Source organism: Balaenoptera borealis (genome assembly GCF_965194805.1).
Source record: "Balaenoptera borealis genome assembly, chromosome: 8".
Lineage (NCBI taxonomy): Eukaryota > Metazoa > Chordata > Mammalia > Artiodactyla > Balaenopteridae > Balaenoptera > Balaenoptera borealis.
The window spans coordinates 39,018,466-39,041,582 of record NC_138865.1 but is presented as its reverse complement, the minus strand read 5'-3'; the positions used below and the strand labels follow the sequence as shown (position 1 = coordinate 39,041,582).

Sequence of the window (23,117 nt, the reverse complement as noted above, 5' to 3'; positions counted from 1 at the left end):
TCCTCACCAACATTTGTTATTTGTGCTCCTTTTGATGATAGCCATTCTGATTGGTGTGAAGTGATATCTCATTGTGTTTTTGATGTGCATTTCCCTGATAATTAGTGATGGTGGGCGTGTTTTCATGTGCCTGTTGGCCATCTGCATTTCCTCTTTGGAAAAAATGCCTATTTAGGTTTTCTGCCCTTTTTTTAATTGGGTTGTTTGTTTTGGTTTTGGTTTTGGTTTTTGATGTTGAGTTGTATGAGCTGTTTATATATTTTGGATATTAAGCCCTTATCTGTTATCTCAATTTCAAATATTTTCTCCCATTCAGTAGGTTGTCTTTTCAAGTTGTCAGTGGTTTCCTTTGTTGTACAAAAGCTTTTAAGTTTAATTAGGTCCTATTTGTTTATTTTTGTTTTTATTGCCTTTGCTTTAGGAGAGGGATCCAAAAAAGTATTGCTGTGATTTATGTCAAAGAGTGTTCTGCCTGTGTTTTCCTCTAGGAGTTTTATGGTTTCTGACCTTACATTTAGGTCTTTAATCCATTTTGAGTTTATTTTTGTATAGCATTAGAGAATGTTCTAATTCTATTCTTTTACATGTAGCTATCCAGTTTTCCCAGCACCACTTATTGAAAATACTGCCTCAGGACTTCCCTGGTGGTCCAGTGGTTAAGACTCCATGCTTCCAGTGCAGGGGGCATGTGTTCGATCCTTGTTCAGGGAACTAAGATCCCACATGCTGCACTGTGTGGCCAAAAAATAAAAGAAAAATGAAAAAAAAAAGACTGTCTTTTCTCCATTGTGTATTCTTGACTCCTTTGTTGTAGATTGAGCATAAGTGCATGGGTTTATTTCTGGGCTCTCTATTCTGTTCCATTGATCTATGTGTCTATTTTTGTGCCAGTACTGCTGTTTCAATTACTGTAGAGTTGTACATAATGTGAAGTCAGGGAGCATGATACCTCCAGCTCTGTTCTTCTTCCTCAAGATTGTTTTGGCCATTCAGGGTCTTTTGTGTTTCTGCACAAATTTTAAAATTATTTGTTCTAGTTCAGTGGAAAATGCCATTGGTATTTGATAGGAAATGTATTGACTCTGTAGATTGCCTTTGGTAGTATGGTCATTTTAACAATATTAATTCTTCCAGTCCAAGAACACAGTATATCTTTCCATCTATTTGTGTTGTCTTCATTTATTTCATCAGTGTCTCATAATTTTCTGAGTACAGGTCTTTTACCTCCTTAGGTAGGTTTATTCTTTTTGATGCAATGGTAAATGGGATGGTTTCCTTAACTACTCCTTCTGATACTCCATTGTTAGTTTATAGAAATGCAATGGATTTCTGTATATTAATTTTGTATCCTGCAACTTTACCAGATTCATTGAGGAGCTCTAGTAGTTTTCTGGTCGCCTCTTTAGGATTTTCTATGTATAGTATTATGTCATCTGCAAACAGTGACAGTTTTACTTCTTCCTTTCCAATTTGGATTTCTTTTATTTCTTTTTCTTGTCTGATTGCTCTGGCTAGGATTTCCAATACTATGCTGAATAAAAGTAGCAAGAGTGGGTATCTTTGTTTTTTTCCTGATCTTAGAGGAAATGCTTTCAGCTTTTCACCATTGAGAATAATGTTAGCTGTGGGTTTGTCATATATGGCCTTTATTATGTTGAGGTATGTTCCCTCTATGCCCACTTTATGGAGAATTTTTGTCATAAATGGATGTTGAATTTTATCAGAAGCTTTTTCTGCATCTATTGAGATGATCGTATGGTTTTTATTCTTCAGTTGGTTAATGTGGTGTATCACAATGATTGATTTGGAGATATTGACATTAACAAACCCACAGTAGGGTGCTTGCCTAACTCTGGTTCTTCAAGGGAAAGCCACAGTTCATTATTAACTCTCTTTTTTTGTCTTCTCCTCTCTTCTCCCTCCTTTCTTTCCTGTCCTCTTCTTTTTTCTCTTCCCTTCACCTTCCTTTAACACAGTGTAAGAAAGGAAAGGAAGGAGATTTATGTGGCTCTCTTCTGAGTTGCTCACTTGGCAATCAGTCCTTTCTGTCCTTCACCCTGCTACCTCCAACCCCGTGGCCTGTCAGTTCCCAGAATGCCTCCTTCCTCAGCAGGACTCCACAAAAGGGCTGAATGAAGGGACAACACACCCACCTTCACTGTTCTGACCCTCTTTTCTCCACCAACATCACACACAGGGCTGAAGAATTGAACTACCAAGGGAATTACAGAACAGTATCCTAATTAAGGTTTTTCTGTTGGTCAAAAGAAAACAGCACCCAAGAAGTCAAAACTTCACAAAGAGCTTCCATGGATACTTCCGGTTCCTAACTTTGCTATTTTGTACCTTTTTACAAAAGTAACTTCTTCTAATCCTCATGTGAATTTCCACTAACATTATAGAAAACCTCACACCCTACCCAAAGCAATCAATTTTTCCAGTGGCCTCACAGAGCTACATTTCCTCAATGCTCAAATATTTATGTTAGCATAAACTATGAGGTTTCCAGCAGAACCGAGAACAAACGTATATTCAGTGTTTGGTGGGTAGAAGTGCCCAAAGCACCATGCTCTTCCAAGTCTTTCCACCATATGAGCTGCAGGTTTGCTTCTGTGTTCTTCTGATTGCCCAAGAAGTAACTGTTAAGTCAATCAAACAGACCAAACACACACACACACACACACACACACACACACACACACACACACAGACCTGCTGGTGCTGAAAACAGCCTGTCACTGAGAGAGACACTTCACAATCGTCCTTCCCTTAGCTGACCAAAGATGCTGCCAAAACTTTGAAATAGCTCTTTTAAGGAATGCAATCATGTTCTTAGTCAAGGGCCATCTTCCTCCCCAGTCTGGGGAAGAAGGGAAGAGTAGAAGTGACTTTCATTCTTCCAGTTACACTAACACTAACAAATGCCCATCATAGCATTTCCTCATCCTTGCTACTGAAAATACAGGACAACACGAAAAGAATTTTTCCCTCCTTTATTGGAGAAACCTCTCTTATATCTGGAGTTCTCCCCAATCAGCTGGATTCAAAGGATTTTGGGTAGAAAATCAACCTGCACCAGGAGCAAAATGCTTGAGATCTGCTGCCTACTGGACTCAGCTTTGTCCTCGTCTCTCACAAAATCAACTTGGGAGCCTGATCCTTTCCTCCAATCACCAGATGCCAGGTGCCCCCTTCTATTCCACTCATACCTCTTCATGACACTATATTTCTCCTCAAGACCCACAGAACTCTTTTTTCGAAGGTTTCCTGTACAAGAAGAATGTAGCAGCAGTCACAGCACCTAAAGGTACAGAGAAAGTTCTGTTGGAAGGAAACTTTCTTTTAGGGAGAGTATGAAACATTAGGAAAAGATTGGTCTTTGAAATCGAAGAGATTTGAGTTTAAATCCTGGCTTTTCTAATTACACGGGATATAACCTTGGATTAGGCTCATTATAGAATGTTGGAAAACAGTAATAATACATATCTCAAAAGATGTGGGTCATAAGTGACTTTGCATCTGTAAAGAACTCCAACCTGTGCACATAATAGTGGGACAGACATGAACCTTCCTCACAACACTTAGTTGCAAGAAATGTCATGGTTGAAAGAAATGTCATTGATTTTTCAAAACTAATAAATCTGATCCCAGGTTCCTACTCACCAGGGGTTGAAAAATTCAATCTCAGGTTCTGTTATAAGTAACATTTGGACTAAGCTAAATCCTCTAATGCCACAATAGAAAGTTAATAAATAATGTCTAAAATTAATGAGAGTTAGCTTATAGTGCTGCTTCTATTGATATAAAATAGCATATTATATAGAAACATTGGTGTAAATAGTGGAAGAAATAGAAGCAAAGTGGTTCCTTTAGGGAAAAAAATGACATGGTGATAAGTAAGACAGAGAATATTTTTTTATTGTTATGAACTATGTGTATAAATCTGTCATATAATAAAATTAGCTATAAAAGAGACACCCATGTACTAGTTTTCATATGTACAGAAGTCCCTTTATGTCTATTTTCTCAACTCAGAGTCAAAAAATCCTAATAGTTTGAAAGCACCTAAATGCTTTTCTGTACAAAACATTTTGCAGTTAGGCAAATATACAGAAACAAATAATGCCATGACGTAAACATTGTCCATGATGTCCCTGCCCGAAAAATATTTTCTTAAGTGTTACCCGAACATTATTCACACCCTTTTCCAAATTCTACCATTAATCCATCATGGGTCATTAGACCAGTTGCTTCACTTCTATGAGCCTTAGAGTCCTTACCTATAATGTTAGACAGTTTTAAAAGATTCCTTCCAACATCAGATATTATTTCCATCTTTGTCTTTGGCTATCAGAATGGAGATTTAATGATTTCTGAAGAGCTTTCCAGATTAAAAGTGCTGAGAGCTGAGAAGAAGAGTCAGCTCAGAATAGAGTTTGTGTTTGCATCTCTTTTGCAACAGCTGTTCTTCTTGTATGCAGTTCCATGACCTTCTGTTCTCATTTTCTATATCCCTGTAATATAAAACAGTCCCTATTTCAGGACTTGTTGAAATCTTTTCCTGCCTTGCTCCTGGATCTCAAGAAAAGAGAGATACAACATGCACCCCATGGGATCTGCAGATGCTCATAGGACATAAACGGAGTCCCTAACACAGAAACGAGTAGTGTACATAAAGAAACCACTTGAGGTTGGACATTTTTCAAGTTTGGGGGGAAAAACTAAGAACCACATCTAAGGCTGCATTTGATACTTATGTTCTTTATTGACATCATATTGGAGAACTTGAAAACCCTCAGTATTTACAAAGTCAGTATATACTAAAATTCACTATTCTAAAGAATTCAAGGTAAAGAAAGCTAAGTTTTCCTTTACATTGAATTACACATTTTCAAAGGTTAGCTCTTCTGAATTCAAAAATTACTCTGAAGACAAGACTTATGGAGGGTATGGTTTATCTTAGGGTAGGCTCAAATGTTTTAAAACAATCATGAAACTATTGAAAATAAAGTATGTTTCTGTTTAAAGTCTTGTAAACCTTGTTTTCAACTAGGTCTCCTTAGATGACAAATATTCTGTTGCTATAGTAAATCTCATCCTTAAGTAATTCTTTCATTTTGAGGTTTACTCCAAGCTCCCAGCTATGCAGCTATAAAACCATTCATATCGGATGAAAAAGACCTATTTGGTTATCTGGGGTCTCCCTTTCTCTCCCTACCTATCACACAGGATTCTTCCCTAAGACATCTTCTCCAGTGATTTGTACAACTTTGCAATAACTCAAAAATGGCGCATCTTTGGCTTCTTTTAAAAGAATATGCCACAACTTTTGAACATTGCAATTAAGCTTACTTTCCTCCCTAAACCCCTCCTTTCTCATTAGGTTCACCTCCCACCAGGAAGCCCCGCACACAGTCTACCTTTGCTTGGCAATGTCATCTTTAGCTTTGTTTTAAATGGTTTTTTGTTTACTTGTTTTTAAGGCATTTAACTCCAGTGCTTTCAACATCATGTAGGCTGGAGTGTCCAGGATGCTGTCATCAATCACATGTCCAGAACCGGAGAGCTTCCCGCTGAGATCTCCCTCCCCACGTGCCCCTCATCTTCCAGGGCCCCTTCGCATGGCCTCTCGTTCCGGTGGGACAGTCAGACTTCTTATGTACAGACTGACTTCTAAAAGAGCACAAAAGCAGAGGCTGTCAGGACTTCCCAAGGCTTAGGCGGTGTCACTTAGCCCATGTTCTATTGCTTAAAAAGGAGGCATAGGGCCAGTCCAAGCCACCCTGGAAGGGGATTGCACAAGGGTATTAAAGTGGAGGCAGAGTTCACTGGGGGCCATCTTTGGAGACCAGCTGTCACCTACAGCAATCTTAGGTGACTTGACCAAGTCATGCATTTAGTCAGTGGCTGAACCAGAATTCAAGCAACCTGTTTTCTTCACTCTCTTTTCCCTTTTTATTCTTTTTTTAATTGGGGTATAGTGGTTTTACAATGTTGTGTTAGTTTCTACTGTACAGCCAAATGAAATAGAGTTCCCTGTGCTATACAGCATGTTCTCATTAGTTATCTATTTTATACATATTAATTTATATACATCAGTCCCAATCTCCCAATTCATTCCACCCCTTCTTCCCCCCTTGGTATCCATACGTTTGTTCTCTACATCTGTGCCTCTATTTCTGCCTTGCAAACAGGTTCATCTGTACCATTTTTCTAGATTCCACATATATGCATTAATATATGATATTTGTTTTTCTCTTTCTGACTTACTTCACTCTGAATGACAGTCTCTAAGTCCATGCATGCTCTACAAATGACCCAATTTCGTTCCTTTTTATGGCTGAGTAATATTCCATTGAATATATGTACCACATCTTCTTTACCCATTTATCTGTTGATGGGCATTTAGGTTGTTTCCATGACCTGGCTATTGTAACTAGTGCTGCAATGAACACTGTGGTGCATGTGCCTTTTTGAATTATGGTTTTCTCTGAGTATATGCCCAGTAGTGAGATTGCTGGGTCATATGGTAATCTTATTTTTAGTTTTTTAAGGAACCTCCATACTGTTCTCTATAGTGGCTGTGTCTATTTACATTCCTACCAGCGGTGCAAGAGGATTCCCTTTTCTCCACATCCTAACCTGAACAGAGCCAAAATCTTTTTTTGAATCCAAAGTACTAATCACATGAAGCTCAGTGACTAAAAAAATGTTTAACAACAGAAAATATTTTTAAAAAATTAATTCCCCACACCACCCATTTTGTCCCCTTCTCCTCTCCAAGCCAGAGCCCTCCTGCAATGTGCTTGTTTTCTTCAATTCTGATGTATATATATTCATGTCCCAAAATGCTGATTAAGCAGGACTCATAGCTCAGAGATAAGTTCTAGACACTGTCACCAGCATTTCAAAGAGCTGCTGTTAAGATATACTATCTAAAACATGGAAATAAGGCAAAGGGGGAGGAATCATGTCCTTTCAATGTCATACTGGGACATGGCTTAATAAGCTGACCAAAAGATTATTCAGTTATCCAGGAGAACATACCTGTGTTTGATTTTGTTGTCTAGTAATTAGGTCCTGTGAAGTTTCATAACTTATAGATTTCTGTCCAAGAAAACTATTAATGATTTCTGTTTGTGATATAAAATAACCCCAAAGATTTGGCTTTATTTGTCCTGTAGGGTATCAACAAGTCTTGTATCTAACATGGCAATTCATTCTAACATTTTAAAAATGCGTGTAAATACTCAGTTCCTCAAATTCTCCTTGAACCAGCTTCTTTCTTACTGGCTTCCTCACTAATGAGTTGAGTAAATCTTTGATACAAGCTTCCTCTATATTTCTATGAGAGTTAGATTTTCAACTTTTCAAAAATTACACTTTGACACTACAAAGACTCCAGTGGAACTTCCTGGGGGAAAGAAACTGAGGGCAGCAGGGGCTGACACGGGCCCTGGGCCATCATTGTCATCTATGCAGAGCTGGTTAACTCAGCCCACAGAACTGAATATCTTATTTGGCAATAAAATTTTGCAGAATTATTCATGGGAGCTCACTTTACAGTGCTCAGGGCTTTTTTTCTGGGATTCAAGCAGCTCATGAAGAAAAATCCTAAGCACTAAAATTCAGACAGGATTTTACCACCTGGAAAGATGACAAGTGGGGAAAAGAGAAGAGGCAGCCAGCAGAAATTTCTGGAGAAAGACCACCATCTCTGCCCATTCAACACTAGAATTTTTAGCTTTTGCTTGAAGAAGTTAACAATGCCTATGAACCCATATCACGTGTAAGAATTTCCACCTATACCCAGTGTATGTTCTTCTGCGGCTCTGCTCATCAGCTGTTTCAGGTTCTCAAGAAATATAGGGGATCCAGCATTCTGTCCGCATCACATTATCGGATGTGCATTTCTTCATAAGTTCACATAGTAGACAAAATCCCAGGCCAAAAATGCAGGGATATAAGAAATGTGATGTGCTATATTCTTCTTTACCTGAACTTTATTTCCACTTTGAGTTCCCACTGGGCCGTCTGCTGGAAATGTAATCGAATTCAATTCACAGCCAGTTCTGACCCTACCACTACGGGTGCAGGTACAGTCCAAAAGGATGTGAGAATGCTGGGATGCTCTACATGGCTGGACTGGACGTGGTCCATCTGCTCTGGCATACATTAGGCTGAGTATGGTTGCTGTCACTGCATCTCTCACTTCCAGCTTCTGGTCTACCCCAGGTCTGACTACCCCTCAGCTGAATACTGGGGTCTTTGAATTCTGCAGAAGATATGTTTCTGCTCCCACCCTTTCCAGGGAGTCTGAAGCTAGATGCCTCTGGCCCTCTCTATATAGATGTGCTGGACAGCCATTTCTACTCTATGGCTCTCTTAGTTTAAGAAAAAGTATCTACTACTTTAAAATAAGACAAAAACATGGTTGGGAGTTCTTTAAAATTAATTGTGGAGCATCATCGAACAAGCCTTCTTATGGGTCATCTGAGGAGGCTCAAGGCAAAGTTTCTCAACGTTTTTGTGTTTTCTTTTTTTAATTTCCCTCCAAGGAGAAAATTTTAATTACATTCCAATTTAATTTTAATTAATTAACTTAAGCTAGTTAATTAGTTAATAATCAGATGCAAGAGGGAGGAGATATGGGGCTATATGTATATGTATAGCTGATTCACTTTGTTAGAAAGCAGAAACTAACACACCATTGTAAAGCAATTATACTCCAATAAAGATGTTAAAAAAAATAATCAATTGATTTCCTTAATTGCTCTGATTTACCCCTGATAAGAGAATGTAAATAGACTACATGTTGTTTAACTTTAAAAGTCATTGCTACCTGACTTGCTGGAGGTCTTTCACAGATTTTTGAAGAGACTCCAGGCAGGAGACTTGACAGAGGGGTGAATCTTGGGAGACCCAGAGAAGTCCCCATCTGATACAATAAGTCAGGGTATCAGTTCCTCTGGTAACTCTTTTTCTAACCTATGTTAGCCAAACGAGAGCATTGGAGGTGGAAAATACACTTTCTCTCTCAAACTTTGCTCAGTTGCCTCTTTGAATTTATTCACCAGAAATGGGTGGGCAATATAAAAGATTGTTTGTCAAATATTTCTACTCCTTCCTTTACCACTCAGAAAATAAACACTAGGAAGCCAATTTGTGACATCCTCAAAGCTTATCTTTGCTAATCATAGGGTCTTTTCCTTTACTCCCTGCCTTTTCTCTTTCTACCTCCTCTCTAAAATAGCTTCAGCTCATCTTCATCCTTCTCCACAATAGCTTACCCTCATAAAAACATCTGGGGTTACTTATACCTTGATGAGACTCCAAATCTATGTGTTAGCTTTTCCAGTGTTTTAGGTCCTGACTCTAACTGTGCAAGCTTTTGCTGCCAGTGCAGAATATTCCAAGCCTCAGTGATTGGGTGAGAAAAAGAAAAAAGTAGAAGTACCGGTGATCGTAAAACTATATCAAGTGGTCTAACATATGTAAGACAGGTGATCCAAAATGAGAGGAAGCATGGGAGTAAAAATAATTTTGGAGAAATAATGACTACATTTTTTTTCCAAATTTGATGAAAAATACCAGTGGACAGACCCAAGAAGCTTAACAAATCCTAAGCAAATCATATTCAACTTGTTGAAAACCAAAGACAAAGAGAAAAATCTTAAAAGCAACCAGAAAATAAAGACATGTTCTCTAAAGAGGAGCAATGAGAAGAATGAGAGCAGACAGCTCATCCGTAGCAGTACAAGCCAGAAGAAAATGACAAGACATCTTTAAAGTGCTAAAGGGAAAAAGAGAGTCTGTTGACCTAGAATTCTATATCAAGTGAAAATATTCTATAAAAATAATGGGGAAAAATGACAAAAAGAATTGCCAAGAGAATTTTCCCCAGCAGAAAGAAATATAAGAGAAAACTCTTTGTGCTGAAGGGAAATGATATCAGATAGAAACAGTAACATAAATAAAGAAATGAAGCATGTCAGGAAGTATGTATATGCAGGTAAACTGAAAGTATTTTTCTCATTTCTTTTTTTATTTTTATTTTTATTTATTTATTTTTGGCTGCATTGGGTCTTCATTGCTGCGCATGGGCTTTCTTCTAGTTGCGACGAGCGGGGGCTGCTCTTCATTGCAGTGGCTTCTCCTTTTGCAGAGCATGGGCTGTAGGCACATGGCTTCAGTAGTGTGGCACATGGGCTCAGAAGTTGTGGCTCATGAGCTCTAGAGCACAGGCTCAGTAGTTGTGGCACACAGGTTTAGTTGCTCAGCGACATGTGGGGTCTTCCCGGACCAGGACTCGAATCTGTGTCCGTGCATTGGCAGGTGGATTCTTAACCACTGTGCCACCAGGGAAGCCTTCATTTCTTTTTTAAAAATACAATTTACTATTCAAAGTACATAAAAATGTACTGTGGGGTTTATAAAAATGCAGAGGTAAAATGAAAGACAATAATAGCACTAAGAATGGGAGAGATCGTTTAAAATATGCTATAATAAGTTTTTTATATTATACTTAAAGAAGTATAATGTTAATTCAAGGAAGACTATGGTAATATAAGGACACGTATTGTAATCCCTATGGCAATCACTAAAATAGCTAAAAACCAATGGATGAGTTAAGATGGAATAAGTTTTTCAAATACTTGGTTAATTTAAAAAGAAGGAAATGACGAAAAGAGGAACAAAGAACAGACAAGGCAGTGGTGGTCTTAAATTCAAACATATCAATAATTACTTCAACTGTGAGTGGACTAAAACTACAATTAAAAGGTAAAGATTGTCAAACTAGACAAGTAGGAAACACACATTATATGTTGCTTTCAAGAAATAGCCTTCAAGTATAGACACAGCTTAAAAAATAAAAGATTGGGAAAATTATACCATGCAAACAGCTAATCAGAAGAAAATTGTAGGGGCTACATTAATATCACAAGAAGTAGAATTCATGATAAGGAGTATTCCCAGAGATAATGGTAGGCATTTCATAACGATGCAATAAACAATTTATTAAGAAAACATAACAATCTTAAATGTGCATGCATCTAATACAAAGCTTCAAAATAATGCAAAAACTGACAGAGCTAAGGGAGAAAAAGACAAATTCCAATTAAAATTGGAGATTTTAATATTTCTTTTCCAGTAATTGATTAAAACATATATATTAAAGATTGTTTTCCAACCAGAGCCTGGCAGAATGACTCCCACAAAGAAGGGTGGAGAGAAGAAGAAGGGCCAATCCGCCATCAATGAGGTGGTGACCAGAGAATACACTATCAACATTTACAAGAGCATCCATGGAGTGGGTTTCAAGAAACGTGTCCCTCAGGCACTCAAAGAAATCCTGAAATTTGCCATGAAGGAGATGAGAACTCCAGATGTACGCATTGACACCAAGCTTAGCAAAGCTGTCTGGGCCAAAGGAATAAGGAATGTCCCATCTCATGCCCATGTGCAGAAATCGTAATGAACATGAAGATTCACCAAACGAGCTCTATACCTTGGTCACCTATATACCTGTCACCACTTTCAAAAATCTACAGACACTTAATGTGGATGAGAACTAACTGTTGATTGTCAAATAAAGTTATAGAACCACAAAAAGTTAAAAATTAATAAATATATAGAAAACTTGAACAACACTATTAGCCAATTTTAACCTTATTGACATTTATAGAACACTACACATAACAACTGTGGAATTCACATATTTTCCAAGTGTATGTGGAATATACATGAGATAGATCAGCTGCTGAGCCATGAAAGGTCTCAATCCATTTTAAAGAACTGAATTCATACAAAGCATATTCTCTAAAAATAATAAAACAAATAAAAATATGATCTTTCACACAACAAGTCAATAACAAAAAGATGTCAGGAAAATCCCTAAACATTTGGAAGCTAACCAACAAAGTTCTAAATAGCTCATGGATCAAAAAAGAAATTCCAAAGGAAATTAGAAAATATTTTGAACTGAATGATAATGGAAGCAAAATACATCAAAACTTTGTGGAATGCAGCTAAAGCAATGCTTAAAGGGAAATATCTAGAAAAGACAAAAGAAAGATTTAAAAGCACTGATCTAAACTTTCATCTTAAGAAGCTAGTAAAAGAAGAGGAAATTAAAGCAAAAGGAACAAAACAATAAAATAGAAGCAAAGTAGAAATCAGTGAAATAAAAAATAGACAAATGATAGAAAATCAACAAAACTGAGAATAGGTCTCTTGATAGGATTAATAAAATACAGGCCTCTATCTAGATTTATCAATAAAAAAGAGAGAAAATACAAATTACAAATTTCATTCATGAAAGAAAGAGAGTACATCATTCCAGATTCCACAGACATTTTTAAAAATAGTAAAAACAGTTGTGAACAACTGCATGGCAATAAATTTGACAAATTAGTTAAATGAACAAATTCCTTGAAAGACACAATTTACTAAAATTAAATAAGAAATTTGAAATTAAAAACAGATACCGTTTATACTAGGACAAAGAAATGAAATAGACATGAATCTAACAAAATATTATAAGATTCTATGTACAGATAACTACAGAGCATTGATGAAAGAAATCAAAGAAGATATAAATAAATGGAAATATATCCTACGTTCATGGATTGGAAGACATAATATTGTTAAAATTCAATTCTTACCAAATTAACTATAATTCAACATAATCCCGACCAAATCTCTGTAAATTATTTTGTAGATACTGACAAACTGGTTCTAAAGTTTGTATGGAAAGGCAAAAGACCTAGAATAACCAACATAATATTGAAAAAGAAAAATAAAACTGGAGGACTGACACTACCTGATATCAAGTCTTATTATAAGAGACAGCAATCAAGATAGCATTCTATTCTCAAAATAATAGACACATAGATCAATACAACAGAATAGAGAGCCTAGAACCAGGCTGTCATAAATATAGTCAGGTGATCTTTGACAAATGAGCAAAGGCAATTGTTTGGAGAACAGATAATCTTCTCAACAAACAGTGCTACACAAATTAGATGTCCATATGTAAAAACTGTAAAATTAGACAGACTTCACATGTTCCACAAAATAGAATTACTCAACTTAGATCATAGATCTAACTTTAAAATGCAAAGCTATAAAACTTCTAGAAGATGGAAAAATGTATGTGACCTTATTTTTATATACAACATCAAAAGCACAATCCATGAAAGAAAAAAAGTGGTAAGTAAATTTTATTAAAATTCAAAACTGTCACTCCAAGAAAGACACTACTTAGATAATGAAAGGACAAAACTTTGAAAAAATATTGTGACAAATATTTGCAAACACATATCTGATAAGAACTCATATCCAAAATAATTAAAGAACTCCTAAATCTCAACAATAAGAGAACAAACAATACAATTAAAAAAGGGCAAAAGATCTGAACAGAAACCTCACCGAAGAAGATATACGGCTGGTAAATAAAGTATGTGAAAAACAGTTCAACATCATTTGTAATTAGGAATTGCAACTTAAAACAACAATGAGATACAACTACACATCTATTAAAAAAACTAAAATCAAAAAAAAAAACATTAATTGCTGGTAAGGATGTAGAGCAACAGGAACTCACATTCATTGCTGGTAAGAATTCAAAATAGCTACTTTGGAAAACAGCTTGGCAGTTTCTTTCAAAGCTAAACATAATCTAACCATGAATTCCAGCAATCACACTCTTAGTTATTTACCTAATTGATTTGAAAATTTATAGCCACACAAAAACCAGCATGTGAATGTTTGTAGCGGTGTTATTCATACTTTACAAAAATTGGAAACAACCAAGATGTCCTTCAATAGGGAATGGATAAGCAAGCTAGTACATCCATGTAACGGACTACTATTTAGCAATAAAAAAGAATAAGTTATCGAGCTATGCAAAGGCATAGATGAATCTTAAATGCTTATTGCTAAGTGAAAGGAAATAGCCTGAAAAGGCTATATATTATATGATTCCATTTCTAGGACATTCTGGAAAAGACAAAACTACAGAGACAGTAAATAGATCAGTGGTTGCCAAGTTTCCTGGAGGGGAGGCAGGTAAGAGAGGGTTGAATACATAAAATACAGGGAATTTTTAGGCTGGTGAAACTACTCCATATGATATTGCAATGACAGATACATGACTCTATGAACTTGTTAAAATGCATAGAGCTTTATAGTATAAAGAGTGGGTCTTAATATATGAAAATATTAAAAAAATCATTTAGGTTGTCAGAGGATACCAGGATGGAATACCAAATGTGACAAAATAATCTGTGTTAAAAATGTATGAAACAATCTCACCAAAAGGGATGGGGAGAAAATGCTGACCTAAGTCACTTTGGAAAAGAGTAGTGTCTTTAAGACACAAAAGGCAAAAGAACTGTACATCAGCACTGTACTCTAGTAGACAAGGTTGTTTCTCATGAGGATATGGGTTAACAGTCCTGAAAGTACTATACATGTGTACTGGATTGGACAGTTAAGTAAATGATTGGCAGATGGTGGGAGCCAGGTTTCTCCCTTTTAGAGTGGGAGGTTATGGACAAACGAGGGAAGAAGAATAGATTGATCCATGTATCAGTCAATTAGAGTTGGTGACATCATTAGGAACTCATGTTTAGTTTAAAATGGATATAGATGTTTACATTAAAAATATTTGCAGATGCGTGTATATACATAAGTATATATACACATATATATTGCCTTGCTCTGTCAGCTGAGAGGTCCTAGAAGCAACAACATTGAGCACTCAGTAGGAATGGGTACCCTTCCTGTCCCCCAACTGCCACCACTTCACCTATCCACTTAATCCTTCAAGACACACAACAGACTAAGTGCCCAGCCCTTTGATCTCTAAGTACCCTGTGCACCTCATTTTCTCCCTTCCCATGTTCTGAGATGATCTGCTAACAGTATTCTTTTTTTCACCCACTCAACATGAAGTTGCTCACTGTCTGGGAACTATGTCTCACTGTCTTGCATCATCTCTGTAGACAGTTGCTAACATTATATTATGGTAGGAGAGGTTGTATTCAATTCCTAATTCTTATGTACCTTTCAAGATTCTCACTCTAAGTCTGAGCAGTTAACCAAGTTTCTCTTCTCTAGACCACGTGGATTTGCTTTTCTTCTTATGAATTTAATAAAAATCAAAGGAAGTAATGCCAACAAACTGCCACTTAAGGAAGAAGAGATGTATTGTCTTTAACCATAAAAACACTTCTTCCAATAAGAATACCGTGCATCATCAAAGCTTAGGTCCCAGTATTGGCAGATTCAGAGCCACTCCAAGCTCCTGCTGCTTCCTGATTTTGCTATACAATCACTGAAAGCCCAAGACCCATCTGGTAGAGCACAGCCAAACTGGGATTTCAAGGTGCTTTGCTGAGATGGGGAGGGGAGCAAACTCACCCTTGATCTTAATTCTTTGAATTAAGCAACGCTTTCTTTGAATTAACCAGTTTTTTGGTTTCAGAAGAATCAAAAGGCTGCCATTCCAAAGACACCTGGACCCTTATTTATTAATCTGCATGGACCTGTGATAAACTGTTCCTCCAATTCTTAGAAAGCAAGAGGGGAATGGAAGTTAGGAAGTTATTTCCAATTAACACAAAACATAGAAGAATCCAGAAGAGTAATACTTCTCTGCTCTTGTTCTTTTGCCAAAACACCACCCCTACATCTCTGAGCTGAGAATAATGGCCATTTTCCTGCTTACAGAAGTTGGCAGACTAACATCCTAGGCAATTAGAAGGACAGGTATGAAGTGTATGTATATGTGTATCAAGCATTTGAAATCACCCTCAGAGACAACTATGAACATAGATGGGACCCTGTCTAAATATATGTTCAATGCACAAATAAACAAATGAATTAATTTTATTGATTAAGCTTAACAAGGAGGAGCCTGGCCAGACAGGAGTGAGGAATGCATTTTAGGGCAGAATGAGAAAAAAACTTTAGAGAGGAAAAAATATATTGATTGACTTAAGAGAGGCTGGATGTTAAGTAGATGAAGTGAATTTTGGCAAGAAAAGTATACACAGATTCTGTGAAACTAGATGAACAGAGCATCAGGCTACAGTATTTCTTCCAAAAGAATTGTAAGGCCTTTAGAGTACGAAAGTGGCCCTAAAATACAGAATGATTTAGCTACAGGAAGAAGCATATGAACAAATCAAGCTTTGATACAGTGAAATGAAATTTTCATAGAATCTGACATATTATGATCCAAAAGTGTTCTGAGAGAACAAACAAATACCTTCTTTCATGGATCAAAGGTTATCACTCTTGGTTGCACCTTAGAATCCCCTAAGTCTTTTTTTTTAAGTGTCTTACACAAACTCTACCCACAATATTTGTATTTAATTGTTCTGGATTGGTGCCCAGGCAACAGTAATTTTTAAAGTGCCCCCAGGTAATTCTTATTTGCAATCAGGGTGGAGGAATGCTAATCTACACACTGCAGATGTGAAGGATATGTCTTTCCCAGGAGTACAGCACCAACGAGAGATAGACCACAGCCAGATCTTTCCCTGACTCATTTTAATTTCAGTCTTTTACTTTATAGTTTGTAGCTTCATGTTTCCATTGTGAGCACACAGGTATTAGGTTGCTGGGCTGCCATTTGCACTCTAGCCTGGGACCCCACAAACATTAGGGATGGCCCAAACCTCAGTCACGTTCTAGAGGGAACTGCACACCTCCTTGCACCTCAGAAGAGCCATTTGCAGTCAAAGTCATTTTCAGAAGCAGAGAGGGAGAGATCTGAAGTGAATCTGGAGATAGAATATCAGGCAATTCGACCCAGGTCTCGACCTTCCCAACCTCATCCAAGGCCTTTTCTGAGGCTATTTTCTCTGGGCTTCCTAGAATGACAAGCTCCAGCCACTTCCAGAGAGGGAAACAGATTCAAAGAGTCTTAGCCAATCCAGGGCAACAGACAGTCTGGGCCACCCCATGTGCCCCTGTCCCCTGCCAGCCATCTCTGGCTAGGACTCAGAATCCCCAAATAGTCCTCTTCATCTCCATTGGCTAGGTTGGTGTGTGCCATTTTTCTGGGCCTTAATTTTCTTGCCTGTGAAAGGGGAGAGTCCTGCCACCTTTCCAAGGCACTCAAGGATGGAGATGTTTTCCTGGGTCCATTTTTGCAGCCTAACCAAGAACCTCTCTGTGTGGAGGCAGACAAATGGGCTCGAGAGTGGTTCTGACCCTCTGTGCACAGAGGTCGTAGATCACATGACCATGGGATCCATGAGTCCTGAACATGCCATGTGATCACTTCGGTCCTCACTGGAGCACTAAAGCTGCACATCTGATGTGCTGTAATAGGGAAGAACAAATCTGACTCCATAATGGGTCTGTTTCTTTTACTTTAATATTTGCATTTTATTGGTTTGCTACAAGTTAAGAATGTTGCCTATAGCCTGAAATATACAGGATAGCCCATTCTCAAGGCTCTGACCTTTAAAGGTATAAGATTTTTCCATTCATATAGAGATAAAACTTTGCAAAACAAAGAATAACTGTCCTGTTGGAGGTTTACAGGAACATCGTGACCTGACCTAGGTGGAAAGCTGCAAGTATAAAGGATTCCAACACCAAGAAATTTGCAGCAACCAATCACATCCCTTCCCCTTTTTAGTGTAAAAGAATCCTGAATTCGAACTGAGGTAAGATGGTTCTTTGGGACACTAGTCCACCATCTTCTCCATCTGCTGGCTTTCCAAATAAAGTTGCTATTCCTTGCCCCCAACAACTCATCTCTCAATTTATTGACCTTCGTGCTGCAAGCAGTATGAACTTGAACTTGCTAACTGTGTGAGGGGCCTGGCTCACAGAAAGGCTGAATTTGGGGCAGAGACTTCCTTTTTGCTGTGACCCCACTACTCTCTCATCTTGCTGTTCTCTCTCACCCTCAACAGTCCTAATTGCCCTTGGCCACACTTTTAAGTTTGTTTTCAGTACAGGGGTGGCAACTATACTCTTTTCCTTAGCCACCGATGGTTCTACTCCCGAGACAATAGGAAGTATGAGAGGAAGTGTGCTGACAAGGCTCCGGGAAGGGAGCACAAAACTTCCCATCCCCTAGTCCTCCCTCTTCCATGGCTTCCCAAAACCCCACCCAAAAGAGCTTGAATATTCATCTAATTGTATGTTAGACTGTCATCAAATGAGAATGTGTTTTAAAACCCTGGATATTTATACATGTTTATTTCATTTGAGTTTTTTTTCAAAGTAAATTTCCTCTTTCTGAAAATATTCATAGGTTTAATTTGAAAAATATTCAACTTTCAAGAGATTTCTTGAGGATCTTTACATTTTTTTTAAGTTCAAGTTTCAGAGTACAAAAGAAAACCATCTGATGACAACTAAATACACTGAGAAAAACAAAACAGATATCTCATTGAAGTGTAAAGAGAAGGTAATTTAAACCACATTTCATAGATAATAGATACCATAAATCCTTGTCTGACCCATTCACAAATAATTTTTCAGATGACAAACAGCTGACTTTTATATGTAAAATTCCCAAATCCCTATTTTATTCTTATAGTTCACATAGATTGAGCAAGGGTGACTGCCTGATAATGCCATGGAATTTCCCTTAATTTTTGTGCACTTTCATTTCTAGTCCTGTCGTTGAAAGAAACCAGGCAAAGCTCTTTGGCTCTGGAGCAGATTAAGAGAAGATTTTCTCTCTATTTTTCTTCCATTACATTTCCCTTTGCCCTACCTTGGTCAATGAATGGGAAGTTATCTTTAGAATATCTTATTTGAGGTTCCATAACCTAGTTGCAGTTTACATCATTAACAAGTCTGCCTGCAAAAACAATTCATATATGAGGTCCAGTTTATATTCAGAAAATGCTGGACTAGGGCAGAGCGATTTTAATGAGAAAAATGGATCTCACTACCACCTATTCACCCATGTTGACTTATAGCAGTCATGACAATGACTGAAATGCTCGAATTTCCTAAGCCAGCTTATACATAAACCAAGCCTTAATTATTGTCATTGTCAGCACTCTGTCTCTCTCTCATTCTCTCTGTGTATAATTTACTTGCTGCATTTTGCCACAAACTGGCTTAAGAGAAAAATTTACTGGGTTGACACAACACTTCTTGTGGAAGGATCCAGCATTCAGCAAACTTAATTAAGATATAAAGACCAAGACTGAACGCTAAACCAGTTAAGCTATAGCCATTGAGTTCTGGAATCCGGGAAATCTCTCTTAGGTATTTAAGCACTTTAGTTTCATGAGAAGAGTTTGAAGGCAAAATGCGGTGTATATTTCCATTTAGTCACTCTGCGGTGAGCTTGATCACTTTAATGTGGCCGACTAAGGGTCACTCGGAGTGAGAAATGAGATGTACTCAAACAACATAAGCTTAAATATATATCCAACCACAAAGTTTCCCCAGATCTCAAGGGACAGTTTTCTCCCCTTTGTGGCTATGTTGGCTTTTGAGTTATGGTTATAAAGCATCTATTTTAAACAGTAAATAAGTGATAATGGTAAACAGCTGCAGGGCACAGCCTAGAAAAATGATTGACGGCACAGCTGTCAGCTCTGCTTTCTATCACTGTGCCGCTCTGAAACCCACTGTGCCTGTTTAAATGGGGCACATTAGCAGTTTTACGGTGACTGATAGGATTGCCACACAGTAATTCAGAACCCGTGGCATGTCTGTGTGGGGAGAGATCAGATTTCAACAGACAAAAGTTATTAGGAAGGCAGTGATAGCCTGGGCATTCCTTTACAGAGCAAAACTCTCATATCTGAAATTTATCAATAGAAATGCATAGCTAAATAAAAACTCCACTTTATCCCCATTCAAACCTGAGTCTTGAGGTCTACTAATAAGAAAGCATATCTGATGTCCTCCGAGGAAATATCAGAATGACTATGATCTATCTTTACCCTATTGAAAAGCACAGAAAAAGAATTGTGGATGTGGTGTGAAGTGCTAACTTTATTATTTTAATTTTAGGAGAATGAGTTGCTAAAAGTTTGTTTCTAGATGTGAACTTACTGAGTCACCTCATATCAGGTTAATTTTTTGTTTGGGAAAGTCACTGAATCTTTTAATTATATTGATGCAATGTAACTTTCACCCAATAATGTGAGATAAGTCAGTAATTGGACTTTTTTAGCTTGTGATGGAAGCTTGAGACTCTTAGTAAGCAAATGAGGTATTGTAGTGTCTCTTTCTTCACCCTTGGGATATGATGAAAAAGGGGTAGAAATATTTGTGTAAGACTCATGGACTCTTAGGGCCAAATTTATCTTGGAGGAGATTTGCTCTGGTTTCAGTGCATCTATTACTGAAACACCCCCTGTCCTAGCCTCACTGGTAATAATGTACCACTGTCCTATCCTGATTAGAGCAAATTATTTTTGGTGTTCCCTGGCTATTGAGATAGAGTAGTGGTTGGCAAACTGTGCTCAGGGTCTGGCTATCAGTTTTTATAAATAAAGCTTTATTGGAAACAGCTATACCCATTCACTTATGCACTGTTTACAGTGGCTTTTGCACTATAGTGTCAGAGATGAGAGTGGTTGCCATAAATATCGTAAGGCACCACATGCCTAAAGTATTTGCTATCTGGTTCTTTAAGAAAAAGTTTGCTGTGTTCTGTGAGAAAAAATGATTGCACTGTATTAATAATTGCATACCTATAATTAGAAGATGCATTGATTGATTATATTAGGAGACCTCATCTGGGACAGAGCTGCAAGTGACTATTCTTAATCAACAAACCATCTTCAGCAGAAACCAAATTAGTTAGTTAGGTGGGTATGTAATAGAATTATCATCTCTGTACTTTTTAGGATTTTATGATGGCCTTCAACTCTAATTTACTCCAGAGGTAGTGTATTGGTTTGCTATTTGGGCAGGGAGAGGGAGTTGTAAGGATTTCCTTTCTGCTCTTTCTACCGTATAGCCACTGCTCCAGGACAAAAGGCCATTATAGGAATTCTGCCAACAGACATGTGTATTACAGATATAACTGGGTACATAACCACCAAGTGTGTTTGAGGTCTCAACAAGTGTACAACAGAGAAGAACTAGGACAGAAGCTCTCCTTATTTTCCACCTCCCCCTAAGCCCTACTTTGACCATGGTTTGTCCCCAGGAATCAGTGTTGGCTTTGTCCAGTGTCCAATAACCCCCAAAGTGTTAGGGTATTTTCATTTACACAATCCATTTGCCCCAATAAATATCTGCTGGTGCCTTCACTGAAGTCTCGGAAGAAGCATCACGCTACAAACTCTAGCAGGTTCTTCCCTTAGAGCAGCTGTCCCCCCTTTACTCTGCAATCTCTATGTCTGTGCACAGACTCAAGTCTGAAAACTGGATAAGGGGCTTACATTAATCAAGGTTTTGTTTTTTCTTTTTCTGTATTTTCTGATGTTTTCAGATCTTAAAATATTTGGCTGGCCTGGAGAGACTGCCCTTTCCAGGGATACCCAGGTTGTTAGAAATAGCAAAGGGCTCAGCCTAGAGTAGTCTTTCATATGCAAAACAGCTAATCCCAGTGAGTCTATACTCCTTCCTAGCCCTTTAAATCTCACAAACCAAACCAAGATTTCTTCTGCCCTAAATCACCCCAACCAACACAGGGCAGGTTACCAGACAACTAGAGACCACCCCTACAGTCCAGAGCCATTGAATAATGATGACATTATTCAAACTGTTTACCCTGCCTGCCTTGCCCTTCCCACAGAAACCCCAATAAAGGCCACGGTCTGGGCCTCCCCCTTACCCCAGCTTCTGCCTCCTGATCAATATCCTATAATAAACCATAATGGAAAAGAATATATATATATATATATATATATATATATATATATATATATATATATATATATATATATATCTGAATCACTTTGCAGTACCCCAAAAACTAATACAACATTGTAAATCAACTATACTTCAATTTTAAAAATTTTAAAAAGGAAAAAAAGAAAAACAGCCTCATGCTTCCCCCATGGCTTTGCGTGGCATCCCCTTCTATCAGGAAATGTTATGGGATGAAGATCTCTCAATGGTGCTGACTTCTCTGTGCCATCACACAGTCAGCTTTTTAAATTAAGACCCAGGCACAGAACAGGACTATGCCTCATTCTGGTAGCTCAATTCAAACCTCCTTTCTCCAGGTTTACTGTTTTATCAGTACTACAAATCAAATTCTATTTCAGTGGGCTACCCATCCATTTCTATCCTACTGCCCCAGGATCAATTAACTACCATCAAATATTCTTGTGGATCAGAAAATTCTAGTTCCAATGCCATGTCTGTTGTCTAGTGCGGTACCTACATGACCACCTTCTGGTTTCCACATTCAAAACAGAGGATTCATTTACACTTCTACATCTTGTTCTAAATCTTCAGCCTATGGAGAACAGACAGTAAAGGACTTGATAAAAGTGTTGATGCTTCCTTTACCAATGTATTTATCAATGGGACATAATTAGCATTTGCAGATTAAACATGATAAATCCACTCCAACATCCTCATCTTGCAAGAGTTGGGATTTCTTCCTCTACATAGTACCCATGGAATTTTGGCATCTCAACTTCATTTAACATGGCTACCACTTAATCAGAATCCAGACACTAAAACAAGCAACCAATTGGAACTAGTCCCCACCACTTGAGCTAGCACATTAAATCAAGAATACTTGCTCAGAGCTCCCATATTAATAGATTTAACTTTATTTAATATTATATTCTTTCTTCCTTTATCTAACTACCTAAAAATGCACTCCTGCATTTTCAGACTGTGGAAGATCTATAACTTGGCAAAGTCTTTCAGTGCTTTTCCCAGATATTACATGATTCACAATTGTTTCAAAACTGTTTTACAACTATGTGTCATTAGTTGCAAGAGTCTAGGCCTTAATATTTAGCTGGATTTTCACAATCTTCAGCCCCAACCAGAGCATATAAAAAATTCCAGACTCTTCCATTTCCTGTAAAGTCAGTTGCTTTCAATCATTCCTGGTACCAGTTCAGGTATCATTCAGGGTTCTCATATGAAAGAAACAGTATCAACTCTGACTGATATAGGTAGAAAAGAAAATTATTAAAAGA

At 37.6% G+C, this 23,117-nt stretch overlaps 1 pseudogene across 1 annotated transcript in view; it reads left to right on the top strand.

Moving 5' to 3' along the window:
- Positions 1-23,117, top strand: part of LOC309633838 (large ribosomal subunit protein eL31 pseudogene) — a 28,135-nt pseudogene extending 5,018 nt beyond the window's left edge. Inside the window, exon 1 of the transcript in view lies at positions 1-23,117. This exon is cut by the window's left edge and continues 5,018 nt beyond it. The product of the transcript in view is annotated as a large ribosomal subunit protein eL31 pseudogene (transcript).